The sequence below is a fragment of the Trachurus japonicus genome, chromosome 13 (genome assembly GCF_045865225.1).
Source record: "Trachurus japonicus isolate A0001 chromosome 13, Traja_1.0".
In the NCBI taxonomy this organism is placed as follows: Eukaryota; Metazoa; Chordata; class Actinopteri; order Carangiformes; family Carangidae; genus Trachurus; species Trachurus japonicus.
This window is the reverse complement of record NC_140919.1, coordinates 1,941,086-1,957,796: the sequence shown is the minus strand read 5'-3', so window position 1 is coordinate 1,957,796 and position 16,711 is coordinate 1,941,086. Positions and strand designations below refer to the sequence as shown.

Genomic DNA, 16,711 nt, shown 5'->3' with positions numbered 1-16,711 from the left:
CATTTATTCTTATCCATGTCCCCCATACTGTCCAATATTTCAGCAACTGAAGAAACATTGTATTTTTTTTCATCAGATGATTTTTAGTAGCCCATGAAGAGTGAACAGTGTGTCTCTTTTCATATTCAATTTTTTTTTACTCTTTCTTGTTGTTTATTGCTGCTGTAACAAGTGAATTTCCCAAAAGTGGGATAAATGAAAGTCTCGTATGTATGTTTGTTTCCAGTTGTGTTTCTTGTTGTGTGTGTTTACCTGTGACCAGCTCACAAACAGCCTGTAAAGTTGAACATGAACAGTGAATCTTAAAATGTGTTTTTCTCCTCAGTGACGCTGGCAGCTCAGAGACTTTTAGCTTGGTGATATTAGGCCTCGTCCTTCATCAGCAGCTGAGTAAAAGTCACCGTGGTTTTTGTCCTCAGGGATGCAAACGGGGCAGGACCAAAAAAGAGAGGAATTGTCTGGCATGGAAAAGTCAATTTCCAGTAGTTCAACCCCAACCAAGTATTGAGTGCATATAGATGGACATAGTTTTCAGAAGGCCAACATTTCTATATTACATTTTTTTTTTTTTTAAATCCTTTGCAATATTTCAATTTTGGAGATACTGATTTTTAGGTCTTCACTGAATGTTAGTCATAATTATTACTATTAAAATAAACTGAATAAATAAAGACATGGGATGTTTCATTCAGTGTGTAATAATAATGTGTTAGTTTCACTTTAATTGAACACATTCTACATCGCGGAGGCAACGTCTCTCCTTCACCTCTGAAACGGGGCAGAGCTCCGTGGAAACACCTGCCTGACACAGCAACATGTGTAGGGAGCCGTGCATGTCCGCGGCGCACAGCTCCACGGACGTGCACGGGGGGAAAAACGCCGTCACCGTCGCACCGAATGCACGCGGCTACGCGCCGCTTTAATGAGCGCGCACGTCGCGCGTCAACATTGGAGGTCGGCTGTTATCAGTATAATCAGAGACAGCCATGAATGAGTTCGCCTCAGTTTCACGTGATTGTCACTGTCAGCCTGTTAGAAAAACATTTGACTGACCCCAGCTGAGACGCTGAGACACCCCCCCCTCCTCCGAAAAACTAAAACTCTTCGGATCTGAACGATTCACACAAGTCACCTAATTGGTCATGAAAAAAGCGAGTTTCGCTTTTCGGCGCACTGTTTGCATCCCTGGTCCTGTAATAATCGATGCTTCCATCTTACAGGAAGAGGAAGAAGTTTACAAGAATCACTGAGAAGAGTTTAAAAAATCTACTGATTTAATCCATGAATGTGAAAACGTGAGACAGAGACATAGTCCAGTCATTTTATGAGAAAAGGTTAAACAAATTGCAACAGAAGCAAACTCAACTGATTTTGTATCCTCAGCATGTCCCGAGTGAGGGAAAAAAAGCCCTGAAGAATCCCATTAGGGGAAAGTTTCGAAAAACACCCAAACATATCCCATTTATATGCATATAAAAAAAATGTTCACGTGTATAGGGTAAAAAATTTAACCTTTAGATATCTCCATGAAAATTACTGAGTTGATTACTTACATTAAGACAAACAAAAAATGTATTACAAGTTTTTTGAAATTCTTGGTTAACATGAGCAAATTTGCATAAATGTGCATACATTTGCATAAATTCCACCGTTTTGACGGCACATGTATATATGAAGTTGCTGTGGTGGTACCGGCATGAAAATTGGAATGAGTTGACCACTTTAAATTTCAAGATGACTGCAATTTTTCACGACAGCCACATCCTTAGTAGAGCAGGTATGACATGAGCCAACAGTGCATAATCCAATTACGTATGGCTAATTTGCATACATACAGCACCTGATCTAAACATTGAGTAGAACAGGTGAAAATGTCTTGTTCAATCTTGTTAACATATAATATGTTAACAAGATTGAACAAGACATTTTTTAACTTTAATATGATATTACAGTTAAAAAACTTAAAGAATGGAACACAAGGCTACCCAGGAGCATTAATAGAGACGGAGCATGTCATACCTGCTCTACTAAGGATGTGGCTGTCTTAAAAAATTGCAGTCATCTTGAAATTTAAAGTGGTCAACTTGTCGGTTGACCGATGGAGTCAACTCATTCCAATTTTCATGCCGGTACCACCACAGCAACTTCATATATACATGTGCTGTCAAAACGGTGGAATTTATGCAAATGTATGCACATTTATGCAAATTTGCTCATGTTAACAAAGAATTTCAAAAAACTTGTAATACATTTTTTGTTTGTCTTAACCCATTTAGACCGGGACAGCATTACCGCATTTCTACCATTAAAACCGGGGGCGCTGTTGCGTCATTCTACCTTTCAAACCGGGAAAGCGGATACGTCATTTTGTAGTCTTTGTAGTTTTTTCCGCCTATTTCCGGTCTCTTGGCCAATGAAATGCATCAGAATACACGTAGGAGCGTCGCAATGCCACATGGGACTTTAAAAAAAAAAAAAAAAAACTTTGAAATCATGGCGGAAGACGGAGGGAGCTCCGAAGTGAGTGAAAAAAGCGATCTTGATGAAAACTATTCACTCAGTTTTATTGCTGATCCGGACTTTGAACCCTTGGAACCAATTGACCGGTATTTATGGACGAAGAATATGTTTTTAGACGACGAAGATGAGGACGATGATTTTGTAGGTTTTGAAACCGAGTAGGACGAATAATTACCACCCTAACGTAATCCTCGAAGGCGATTCAACCGCACCCCAGGGGCGAAAGTCACCTGCAGATGCAACACCGATCACCGATGGAGGTATTTATTATTGTTTATTCTTATTACAGTAGGCTAATGAGAGCTACCGTATGTCTTTCTTCCTATGTTGTATCATGTTTACATCTTGCTAATGGGCATGTATTCGTATTATGCATAGGATTTTTATTCAGTCATCATCACATACAGTACTAGTATAAACAGTAACGTTAGCTTACAGTCCAATGTAATTTCAATATAGATGGTAGGCCTATTATGCATAGGATTTTTATTCAACTGTAAACAGTAGCTTACAGTCCAATGTAATTTACAATATAGAGACAGTAGCCTACATGTCACATAGTCACAACACATGAGAATTATGAATATTATGTTTTATATGAATATATAAATATTATGTTTTATATGAATATTATGTTTTATATTATGCTTTCATCCAAGGTAGCTTACCTGTGTCTATATTTTTTCAGGTATCTACACCTCCAGAACAACCAGGCAGCAGATGTGAACAGAGATGACAAGCTCTGGAAAATGTGCTGGTTCCTGAACTACCTCACTGCCCAATCCCAGGCACTTATTCTTGTACTGACACTTTATTTTTTTACATTTTTGATTGAAAATAGTGCTGCTTGGGGCAGTGTTTAGCCCCATGTGTTGAGGCTATGGTTCTCACTGCCATTTCCTGTCAACTCTCCTGTTCAATAAAGGCGAAAAAGCCTTTTTTTCTCAATTTGCTGAGTTTGTTGATTTTTTAAAAAACTTTATTGAAGGTTTGGACAAATAAACTCAACTTCTCATGAAAGCCACAGGTATAAGCTCTCAAATACTTTTTGAATTTCATTTCTATCTGCTACAGAGCCTGAGAAATCAATTATTTAGTAGGCGTTGACACTTATGTTGAATTTCCAGAAAAACTTCAGGTTTTAGGGAGTTATTTTAAAATCGTCCTTAGGTTTTACAGGCATTTTTTCCAGGCGTTTTAGGCCTAAATGGGTTAATGTAATTAATCAACTCAGTAATTTTCATGGAGATATCTAAAGCAGGGGTCCCCAAACTTTTTGCAAAGAGGGCCAGATTTGGTGAAGTAAAAATGTGTGGGGGCCGAGTCAACCGACCTTTCAGCCTGACATCCTTTGAACCATTAACATTAAATGCAAATTAACTATTTAATACTTTTTTTCCCATTGCAAATGGAATTCTTTTCATTTCTTCACATAGATACATAAATCTAAACAAGTTTTTACCAAAATCACTCTGCTTTTCATATTTGACCACATAAAATGACATAAATGTCTGAAAAAAAAGGAAGCTTAAACATATATCTAGGTTAATTTGAAACATTATTATATTTTATATTAGGGTATATTATTAAAAAATCAAAAATTGCACTTGAATAAAAATCAAACCAAAAACAAGAATAGACCCTGTCTCTGTTAAGAAAAGATGTACTCAAATATAAAACCACACACAACCAAAACAATAAATAAAATGGCTTATCAAGTCTCAACAAAACTGCACTTGAATAGATATTGATCGTGTCATCACAGTAGATGAGGTGAGTAGTGACTGAGGCTGTGTATGTCGCTCTAAAGACGGGTGTGGTGGGGGTGTCAGCGGCGTGGAGCAGGTCTCTGTAGCGGGGACAGCTCCGTGACACCGCCGGTGGGGGCTGTAGGGACGGGGGCGGGGGGCTCACGGCAGCACCGCTGCTTGTTGAAAACAGCAGTGATGACGTGCTTTCACGTCCGAGTCTCCAAACCAGCAGCGTTTGTAACAGTAACAGCACCGGAAAAGTCGCTAGATTTGTCGCTAGTGGCTTTTGTCAAAAAAGAAAAAGTCGATGAGAGGGGTTGGAAAGTCGCCAGATTTAGGGAGAAAGTCACAAAGTTGCAACTGACGTTACCTTGCGTTGCTCCTCACAGACTCACATGCTGCACTGTGTGTGTGGTAGCGGCCCCGCCTCCCCCCACAGAGACAAAGATCCTGGATGACTGACAAGAGGCTTCACTCCCTTAATTTCATTCTGCTATGGAACAAACGCGCCCAGGTGCTGAGACCGAGTCACAGAGTGAAGCCTCTTGTCATTCAGCCTGTTTGGAGGCCAGCGACGAGGAAAACAAACAGGCATGCACACGGCAATATATCGAGGCTGAAAAAAACTGTACGTGCTGGCGGGCCGCATGTTATTAATTTTTTTTTATGACAGAGGCTGTGGGCCGGTTGGAATTTGAATGCGGGCCGTAGTTTGGGGACCACTGATCTAAAGGTTAAAAATTTTACCCTACACGTGAAATTTTTTTTTAATATGCATATAAATGGGATATGTTTGAGTGTTTTTCGAAACTTTCCCCTAATGGGATTCTTCTGGGCTTTTTTTCCCTCATTCAGGACATGCTGAGGATACAAAATCAGTTGAGTTTGCTTCTGTTGCAATTTGTTTAACGTTGACCCCCTTTTTTGGCCTAAAATTACTGGACTAACAGAGACAGAGACAGAGACAGACATGTAGAGACTGAACTGTCTGTTCAACAGTGAGAAGGTTTCTGTGACAGGAGGAGACTCTGATTCACTCAACACAGACTCACTGAGGAACCATAATAGACTGTAAACCCAGGATAGAGAGGTTGAGTGAAGGTGGTGTTGAAGGTGTAGAGGTGGATCAGTGAGTCAGAGGAGACTCTGTAGAAGGACAGAGAGCCAGCAGGACAGTCCACATACACTGCTACTCTGTTAGAGACAGAGGAGGAGGAGGAGGAGGAGGAGGAGGAGGACGAGGAGGAGGTGATAGGTGTTGATCTGTTATTGTGATAGACACTGTAACTGCCATCATCAGAGCACTCCAGACTCCAGGACTGATCGTTCCCTCCAAACCCACAGTCTACACTGGCTCCTTTCCTGCTGATTCCTCTGTAACTCACTGATATATAAACGTCTCCTCTCCACTCGACCTCCCAGTAGCAGCGACCAGTCAGACCAGTTGAACACAGCAGCTGATAATATAAGTCAAATCTGTCTGGATGATCAGGATATGACTGATGCTCCTCCACATGTGTCGCCTTCCTGTTGTTGTCAGACAGTTTGATCTTTGTGTTCACTGTGTTTGTGTCGATTGTGAGTGGACAGGAATCTGATGGAGAGAACAAGACACAGCTGCAGTTATTGATCATGTGATCAGTTATTGACAGTTTGATGAAGACTCATGAGGTCAGTGATGTGACAGTGTGAAGATGGTTGAATGTGCTGCTTTGTTTCCATGAATCAAAGTAAAAACAGACTTACACTTCCTCAGACCTGGTGTCAACCATGGGACTCCAGCAGGCTCCACCCTGAAAGGAGGAGGGGGGTCAGAGCAGCACCTTCTCTGTCAGCATGCACACATGGACATTACATGGCTCTCACACACACACTGTTTTATCACTGTGTTCACATGGAGGCTGGTATGTCTGGATGAACACTGAGCACAGAGAAGAAGGAGCTGGAGTCTTTATCTAGTGATGATACAGAGCAGGAGGAGACCAGGAGGAAACACTTCATCATGTCTTTTCTCCATGTGATGTCACTGCAGTGTGAGACACACACTTTCACTCTCTGACTCTCAAGCTGCACAAACACACGTCACAGCAAAGAAGATGAAGACACAACAGGTGGAGCTGACCAGCCCAGATATCCCACAATGCACCAGGAAAGGTGGAGGAGGAGGAGAAGAAGAAGAGTGGGTCTCATTCATGAAACGTTAGTAAATCTGTGTAGATTTGCACAAACTCACGCTACTGAAACTCTACTCCAGATTCATGAACGGTGCGGGAAACTCAGATTTGATCGTAAGCATCGGCCCCGGTTCGAATCCCGCGTCGGGCAGTCGTTTCCTGCATGTCATTCCCCCTCTCTCTGCCTCCCCCTTTCCTGTCTGTCTCTACTGTGTACTAGGACTGTCAATTAATATTTGAAATTCGAATGTATATTCGAATTATAGTGATTAAAATGAAATTCAAATATGAAAATATGATGTTCGAATAAATTTATTTTTAAATTATCTAAAGGCGCACAACCACAACAACAGCAACTACAACTTCCTCCTACAAATGCGAGTCTCATGTCTCAGACCGGATCATGTCAATCCAGCTGCAGAAATATCCAGGGGACGGGAGCGCCGCGGTAACCGTAGTAACTCACACACACACACACACACACACACACACACCTGTCTGTGTGGTCACGTCTGGAGAGAAGCAGCTTCTCAGCGTTAATCACGCGTTAAAAAAAATTGTGCCGTTCACTGAGAGCTGTGATGATGATGATCCTCTGCTTCATCACGACTGAACTTGATCCGCGTTATCAGGATCATTACTGGGATGTGGGAATAAAACATGCCGGCTCTTATCCCGTTCCCAGAGCGAGCTGTTTGCTCGCGTCATCACAAAACTTGTTTGACATGAATTGATGAAGGCCGAGTAAAACACAGTTTTTTTTCACGTAGGCCTATTAATATGTTGTTGCTGATTTGCATTGTGTAGCCGTTTGTTTTGTGTAATGTAAGCTGTTCCAAACGTGTTTGACATGCGCTGATAATAGTAAATACAGGCGACCTATAAAAGTCCATCTCTTTGTATTGATTTTTTATAAGAGGTAAATTCTAACCTAATTTCTGCCATTCGTTGACAGCCCTACTGTGTACTATCAAATAAAGGAAAAAATCCCAAAAATATACTTAAAATAAAAAAAGAACCATTTAATAAGTAAAGCCAGAATAGTTCCATAACATGGAAAAAAAAATACACACAACTACAGAGCTACAGCAGCCACAGGAGGAGGAGGCTCTTCACAGCCTCAGCTGTAGAGGAGCATGGTTGTACCAACACATGAAGTTGTATAGGCAGGTTATATTGTTACAGAAGCACCAGCCGTCTGTCACAGCTCCATCCAAACCGGTGCCGACTGGATGAAGTGTACGTCCACCGAGCGTGTAGCAACGTGTAGCAACACACACTCTGCATCGCATATCAGCTGCACATTTATGGAATCAGGTTTTATGTCAGATTATTATTATCATCATTAGATGGAGCCTTGACGTGTGTGTGTAACCGATCCTTAAAACGTTTGTCATGTTTAAATGACGCGTTTCAACATAAGAAAGAGTAATACGATTTAAAATTGTAATTTCCAACAGTGACAAACAACATTTCTGTGCATTCCAACATTTACACAAGCACTACACACAGTCAGGAGCAGGTGTAGATTTTGTGAGTAGCTACGAAAAAATTCTCTCTGACGGATTCGCGATAGTGTTGCCTCTTTCTCACTGAACACCATGCTGTCGCTCCTGCTCCTCTCTGCTCCTCTCTCTCTGTCTCACTGAGGGGCGGGGCTGCCCCGCGCCGTGCGCTGTGTCTGTGAGAGCACGTGTACAAGTGCACGTCGCTGCATCATAGATGTAACTCATATGACTGTATAACTCCATGTGCTGCAGACGTGAATGTGGAGCGAGCGAACCTTGGTGAGTTATAAAGCCATCAACATGACTTGGTGCCTGCTAACAACTTAGCCTACCACTTATTCCACATGCTTAAATATGAGTCATATTTCAGTGCTTGTTTGGCTAACACTAGCTACTTGGAGCACAAAATGAAAGCTCTTATTTGAGAAACACTGAAGCTGTTGCAGTCATCTTGTTAATGACAACTGTCTGTGGAGTGTGGAGGCTGTTTATCTTGTCACAAATCACAAAAACTTCTAATTGAGACAAACAAGTCCCAAGCAAGCCTGTCTAACATTAGGCTGCCTGAATGTAGTGAAACACAGCAGCAACAGGAGGAATCACTCATTCAACTTGTCGTGAAAATTTCAATTTGTTTCCAGATTAAATTTATTCTGATTTTGCTGTTAAACTTTGCTGTTCTGACTGTAGAAACATGTACTGTAGATTAGCAGTGAATAAACTCACGTTGGCAATAATTTGTTGACACAAAAGAAATGGCAATTAAGACAGGATACAGACACCTTTTACGGAGTGGATAAACTTCAAATAGCCTATTCATTTGTCTTCAGAGATTATTTACAAATGGATTTTAACAAGAAAATACTTGTTAAAAATCTTTGTAGAAGGTGAGCCAGGGTTCCCACGCGTCCTGGAAAACCTGGAAACTGTTTGACCAATTATCCACTTATGGAAAACACATGAAAATTGAGAATAAGTAAAAACCACTAATGATTTATTTTCCAAAGATAACTAAGTTATATTGTGAACCCTTGTGTGGGGTATTGTGAGTATCATCCAATCGATACAGTAGCATTGTGATTATTGAGAAAGCTTCATGATTTTTCTCTCAAATCACACCAGATTGCTACATTTCAATTTACAATGCGCACAAATTTTCGGCCGGGGGGGTTCAACCCCCCCGGAACCCCCTGGGGGGGGTTGGTCCTTGCCATACCTTGTCTAAAACTGAAATGACGCCACTGAGTTCAACCAGCTGCAGCTGAAATGTTTCCTGATACACTCTGAAATAAAGTCTGATCCAAACATCTGGAGAGACTCAGAGCACAGCTGCCAACAGCTGCTTTCATCACTGACATCTCTTCTCCTGAATATGACACAGTGAGTCATGATGAGACACTGAAGTCATCATGAGGAGAAACTCCTGATCCCAGTAGTTCATCACTGTGACTGATGAAAGCTGCACAGCTCATGTTTGAAACACATTTTGGCTTCAGTATAAACTGTGTTGGGACGAGTCAGACTGAGACAGAGGACGTCAGTGGAGTGGGCGGAGCTTCACTGTGGCCTACACCACCTCTGGATATGGTCTGAGTGATGGCATCTGATGTCATCAATGCATGGACCACCTGAGACAGATGTTAATACCAGGTGTGACCAGATGTGAACGGGGCCATAGAAAATGTTCCAGCTCCTCCTATCAGACAATGTTTGTGGCTGCAGCAGCCTCTCCATACCTGAGAGAGTCCAGTCTCCAGTCTGGATTCTCCAGTCCAGCAGACAGCAGATTCACTCCTGAGGCTCCTGGATGGTTGTAGCTCAGGTCCAGCTCTCTCAGATGGGAGGGGTTGGAGCTCAGAGCTGAGGCCAGAGAAGCACAGCCTTCCTCTGTGACCAGACATCCTGACAGACTGAACACACACACAACAACACACAGGAACCCTCTGTCAACACCTGCTGCTGTGTTCAAGTGGCATCAGATAAACAGCTGGATGGATCCTCACCTGAGGGTCTCCAGTCTACAGTGTGGACTCTCCAGTCCACCAGACAGCAGCTTCACTCCTGAGTCCTGCAGGTTGTTGTTACTCAGGTCCAGGTGTCTCAGACTAGAGGACTGGGAGCTGAGGACTGAGGACAGAGCTTCACAGCTTCTCTCTGAGAGGTCACAGCCACTCAGTCTGAAGAGGAATTCAAGGAAAAACACTCACATACTCAATATGAAGGAAATATAAGGTTAGAATCATAAATACACAACATTTCAACACAAACCTGAGAGTTTACAGTGTTTCTTACTCAACATGTTCTAGTTTGTATAAATAGATTTATAGATAGATTTGATTATAAACTGTGACTGTGATGGTACCATTCCAATATTCTCCGGTCCGCGATTGGATTTGTAATGACGGACGGCTGTTTCTTCAGTCAATGATTCAAAATGATCATCTGGCGACCGCGGTACCGACCGCTCCTCCCGCACCGCTTTATGTCAAATGACGGACAGGATAAGGAAGAGGATAAGGAAGTACCGGGACGTGGAATCACGTGAGTTCGGTGCTTCGTGACGTCAAGCTGCACAGCACTTCCAATTCCCCCGTTTGGAGACACTATCTCAAAAAAGTGTAGCAATCAATTTAGGGAGTGAACAGACTTTTTTCACCTCCAGGCGTCATAGAAAGGCCACGGGAACACATAGGACCTACAAAACCAGTAGAAAGTGGATTTTGCATAATATGGGCCCTTTAAATAAATAATCAGCTGTTGTTTTTCAGTAGAACCTCCTTCTACGTCCATCACCAGCCTCTAATCTCTGCCACTAACAAACTATATGAATTAATGAACTAAAATACAAAAACAATGTTTAGACAGAGAAAATAGTTTACCACTTAAACAATGAGCCATATTCTGCTGAAAGTGAAAAACCAGGTAAAACTGTCATAAAACCTGAGCAGTGTTCACTCTGGTGACAGTGAACGCTGCTCAGGTTCATCATTTATAAACTGATTCATTCAGTTCAACGTTCACTAAAAACATGAACATGTCCAATGAAGCACAGCCTTCCTCTGTGACCAGACATCCTGACAGACTGAACACACACAACAACACACAGGAACCCTCTGTCAACACCTGCTGCTGTGTTCAAGTGGCATCAGATAAACAGCTGGATGGATCCTCACCTGAGAGTCTCCAGTCTCCAGTCTGGATCCTCCAGTCCAGCAGACAGCAGCTTCACTCCTGAGGCTCCTGGATGGTTGTAGCTCAGGTCCAGCTCTCTCAGATGGGAGGGGTTGGAGCTCAGAGCTGAGGCCAGAGAAGTACAGCCTTCCTCTGTAACCAGACATCCTGACAGACTGAACACACAACAACACACAGGAACCCTCTGTCAACACCTGCTGCTGTGTTCAAGTGGCATCAGATAAACAGCTGGATGGATCCTCACCTGAGAGTCTCCAGTCTACAGTGTGGACTCTCCAGTCCACCAGACAGCAGCTTCACTCCTGAGTCATGCAGGTTGTTGCTATTCAGGTCCAGGTGTGTCAGACTAGAGGACTGGGAGCTGAGGACTGAGGACAGAGCTTCACAGCTTCTCTCTGAGAGGTTACAGCTGCTCAGTCTGAAGAGATGATCATGAGGAATTAAAGAAGAAAGGAATTAAATATCTGTCCTGTTGAAAAGACAAAAGTGTTTTTATGTAATGATGAATAAATCCAACTATCTCTACACTTACAGAACTTTGTTGGAGGCTTTGTCTTTGACCACTGGCAGCAGCCTCAGAAGAGCCTCCTCTGAAGCAGAGTATTTCTTCAGGTCAAACTCGTCCAGATCTTCTTCTGATGACAGTAAGATGAAGACCAGAGCCGACCATTGAGCAGGAGACAGTTTATATTCGGAGAGACGTCCTGATCTCAGGGACCGTTGGATCTTCTCCACTAGAGAACGATCATTCAGTTCATTCAGACAGTGGAACAGGTTGATGCTTTTCTCTGCAGAGGGAGTCTCTTCAATCTTCTTCTTGATGTGCTGGACTGTTTCCTGATTGGACCGTGAATCACTTCCTGTCTGAGTCATCAGACCTCGTAGGAGATTCTGATTGGTCTCCAGTGAAAGACCCAGGAGGAAGCGGAGGAACAAGTCCAGGTGTCCATTTGGACTCTGTAAGGCCTCATCCACAGCGCTCTGGTAGAAGTTTGTCTCTGCAGATTTGACTCCTGTTGTTTCAGTCTTCTTGGAGGTTGTTTGTTGTTGTGACATCAGGTTGAGTCCAGAGTTGATGAAGGTCAGATGGACATGAAGAGCAGCCAGAAACTCCTGAACACTCAGATGGACGAAGCAGAACACCTTGTCCTGGTACAGGCCTCTCTCCTCTTTAAAGACCTGTGTGAACACTCCTGAGTACACTGAGGCTGCTCTGATATCGATGCCACACTCTGTCAGGTCTGATTCATAGAAGATCAGGTTTCCTTTCTGCAGCTGCTCAAAAGCCAGTTTTCCCAGAGTCTCAATCATCTTGCTGCTCTCTGGACTCCAGTGTGGATCTGTCTCAGCTCCTCCATCATACTTGACCTTCTTCAGTTTTAGATGAACCACCAGGAAGTGGATGTACATCTCAGTCAGGGTCTTGGGCAGCTCTCCTCCCTCTCTGGTCTTCAACAGCTCCTCCAGAACTGTAGCAGTAATCCAGCAGAAGACTGGGATGTGGCACATGATGTGGAGGCTTCGTGAGGTCTCGATGTGGGAGATGATCTCTCTGGTCTGCTGCTCATCTCTGAACCTCTTCCTGAAGTACTCCTCCTTCTGTGGGTCAGTGAACCCTCTGACCTCTGTCACCATGTCAACACAGTAAGGAGGGATCTGATTGGCTGCTGCAGGTCGTGTGGTTATCCAGAGGCGAGCAGAGGGAAGCAGGTTCCCCCTGATGAGGTTGGTCAGCAGCACGTTGACTGAGGTGGACTCTGTCACATCAGTCAGGATCTCAGTGTTGTGGAAGTCCAGAGGAAGTCGACACTCGTCCAGACCGTCAAAGATGAAGACGACCTGGAACTGATCAAAGCTGCAGATTCCTGCTTCTTTGGTTTCAGAGAAGAAGTGATGAACAAGTTCCACCAAGCTGAACTTTTTCTCTTTCAGCACATTCAGCTCTCTGAAGGTGAAGGGAAATGTGAAGTGTATGTCCTGGTTGTCTTTGTCTACAGCCCAGTCCAGAGTGAACTTCTGTGTTAAGACTGTTTTCCCAATGCCAGCCACTCCCTTTGTCATCACTGTTCTGATTGGTCGGTCTCTTCCAGGTGGGGCTTTAAAGATGTCTTCTTGTCTGATGGTTGTTTCTGGTCTGTCTGGTTTCCTGGATGCTGTTTCAATCTGTCTGACCTCATGTTCATCATTGACCCCTCCAGCCCCTCCCTCTGTGATGTAGAGCTCTGTGTAGATCTGGTTCAGAAGGGTTGGGTTTCCTGCTTTAGAGATCCCCTCAAACACACACTGGAACTTCTGCTTCAGGACAGATTTGAGTTTACGTCCACAAACTGGACCAGGAGTTCCTAAATGAACAAAAACACAGTAAAATTCATAAAGGAAATATAACATTTTAATTTCTCTAAATAACGACTATATGAACATGTTTCCCTCCATGTGTTGATGTCAGTGAACGTCTCATTTGTTCATCATGTTGAATCTTTAGAGAAATCCTCTTACTGCTCTGCAGACGCTCAGCCAGCTCCTCCTGCTTCATCCTCCTCAGGAAGTTCACTGTGATCTTCACTAATGCCTCTCTGCTGCTCCTCCTCTGCTCTTCATCCTCACCATCCAACACCTCCTCATCCTCCCTCTGACTCCCTGAGCATTCTGGGTAATCTGGACTCAGAGCCTTGTGGATCTTCTTCAGCTCGTTCTTGACAAAAGTGACCATGTTCTCCTCCAGCAGCTGGAACAGAAACTCTATGAGTGACGGCATCAAACTAAAACCATGGAGCCAAACAACAGATCCATGTTGGACAGACTGACAATCCACTGGTGTCAAAGTGCAGCATGGAGATGATGGTGAACACAACAGATGTAACAGCAGCTGTTGGACATGTCCTCACCATAAATATGGAGTCCAGGTGTGTTTGATGCTGCTGGGCAGACTGACCACTGGGAACCTCTGAGCTCTCCTGGTCCACGCTGTGGAGGAATCAGTGTCAAGTCAACATCAGTACAGAGAGATAATACAAGATGGACTTTATATGTCCCCTGAAGACGTTCACAACAGACAGAGACACTTCGGTTTCAGACCTGGTCCAACAACACGTTGTACAAACTGGTTCTTTTCTACAATAACCTGAGTCTGACTGTCAGTTACAGCTTACATCTGATCAGCTGATCCACGTCCTCCTTTAAAGACAATGTCCCAGTGCTTTGACCGGTTGCTCTTTAAAGACAGACAGCTGGGTTCAGGAGAGTCTGGACTCTGCTGCTGGATCCTGAAACAACAACACAACTCATGTTAAACAGTTTTAGTTTTTCAAAAAAATTCTCTTCACAGTTATTTTAAAGCAACATTGCGGAGTTTCACCATTTGGTTGAGAAGCGCTATCGTCTGGGGGGAAAAACGAAACTTAACGAAAACGAAACTTATCAGCCAGCGCATCCAGCGTTTATTCCCATTAATAAACAACAGTATTTCCCACATGTTTGCAAGGAGACGGTGGCGGCGGCGACGACCGGAGGGGAACCGTAAGTTTCGCTTTTACCCACCACGTCTCTCTCTGGACGCAGAGGGGAGGGGGGGAGGAGGGGGGGGCGGTGTTTCGTACCTGTGCAGGGAAGTTACATAGTGCAGTTTCAGCCGACGCGACCCGGCTCAGGCTGCAGCGGCAGCACCATTCATCCTATTAACCATTTTTCTACCATTGCAATGAGTCTGGAAACATTATTTTAAGGCCGAAAAACTCTGCAATGTTACTTTAAGGGTTACAAATGTGAATGAGTTCCTTTTCCTACATTTTGTAACAATGGGCCCTATTCACCAATATCTCTTTAAGTTCATTCATCTTCTATACAGCTCATCCTCACTAGGGTCAAGGGTGAGCTGGAGCCTTTCTCAGCTGACTTTGGGCAGGAGGCGGGGTTCACCCTAGACAGGTCACCAGTCTATCACAGGGCCAACATATACACACACACATTCACACCTATGGGCAATTTAGAGTCACCAGTTAACCTGCATGTCTTTGGTCTGTGGGAGGAAGCTGGAGAGAACCCACACATGCACGGGGAGAACATGCAAACTCTACGTCAGATTCATGAACGTGTTGTTAAATCAAGAATGCCAAAGAAGGTGAGTTGAGAAAGAAAGTTAAAATGTCCAAACAAAAATCTAAAGGGAGCGTCAGACTCAAGACATAAAAAGAACTTTAGTGCTGAAGTGGAGCAACTGCTGCAGGAAGTGAACAAAAAGCAGCTGTTATATTTAGTAGCGTTAGCAGTGGATGCAATAACAGAAAAAAGATGCATGTGATGCTGTCAGTCATTCACTGAACGTGTGTCTGAGTTATAACTCAGTTTTTAATGAGAATCATTGAAATGTGACTCCACAGGAAGAACGTTCAACAGAAACTCAAAAACTTTGAAATGTAGTTTTGTCTCTTACATCTGATCAGCTGATCCACATCCTCCTTTAAAGTTAAAGAGCCCTCCCATTGAGTGGTCGCTCTTTAAAGACAGACAGCTGGGTTCAGGAGAGTCTGGTCTCTGCTGCTGGATCCTGAAACAACAACACAACTGATAAATGTGCATGTTGGAGAAAAACTGATGACAAATATCTTCAATCAAGTCTTTCTGACTGTTTTAAACTCTGACCTTTGACCTGTGGTCTGGCTCTGACGTCCCCCACACAGAGTGGTTTTAGAGGGAGGGGCTCCCTCCTCTCTGTCCTCACACTGATCCATGCTGCTGAGCTCACATCCACATCAGCTCACACACACTTTGTAGCTTCACCTGCAGAGGAAACACACATCATTCATCTGCACAGCAGCTCACATGTCCATCATGTCTCCAGCTGCTCCTCCACTGATTGGCTCTTCTTCTCTGCTTCATATCAGTGTCAGTTGAATGCAGTCACACAGCAGTGAGGAAGAGGAAGCTGCCATCAGCTGCTGTACTTCTACTATCAGTCCACTAGATGGCGTCATGAAGCTGCAGCCCAGCAACATGATCCATGGACCACTGTTTCCATCCACTGACACACACAAGGACTGAGATCCACTGAGTTGATGTGACACAGTCTCTGTGTGGACAGCGTCCCTGTAGAAAACCACTGGATCCAACAAGCTACAGCTGATTATTACACACACAACAACTGGACCAAGACTTATTTCACCTCACAGCTCCACTATCACAACATTCACTCATTTCACTCACACTGGAAATTCAAAGAGAGAAAAACACTCTCCAGCTGCCACTGACACTTATTGTCTCTGTCCATCCATTCATCGTCTGCTCCATCAAATGTCACAAAATACAGACAAATGATGCGTTCAAGTTCCTCTCAGTCTGAGGCCACGTCTTCAAATGTCTCGTTTTGTCACAGCAACAATCAAAGAGACAAAAATATTCAGTTTACAGTCAAATCAAACAGAGAAAACAAGGAAATCTTCAGTTTTTGAGGCTGAAAAATGAAAAGTTCAGCTTGAAAATGTTGATTGAACAACTGTTGCAGCTCTAAAAGATTCTCCACAACAATATTGATGATTTGTGTCTAATAACCATCTTTAATCAAGTGTTTCTG

General features: G+C 43.4%; 1 pseudogene across 1 annotated transcript; it reads right to left on the bottom strand.

Moving 5' to 3' along the window:
* Positions 1-5,293: 5,293 nt before the first annotated feature.
* Positions 5,294-14,994, bottom strand: LOC146975232 (NACHT, LRR and PYD domains-containing protein 12-like; annotated as a pseudogene). The gene is made up of 6 exons (XR_015037407.1): positions 14,988-14,994; positions 13,464-13,472; positions 11,845-12,744; positions 9,690-9,874; positions 6,018-6,064; positions 5,294-5,865 (listed from the first exon to the last, which is right to left on the bottom strand). The product of XR_015037407.1 is annotated as an NACHT, LRR and PYD domains-containing protein 12-like (transcript).
* Between the last annotated feature and the right edge of the window lie 1,717 nt (positions 14,995-16,711).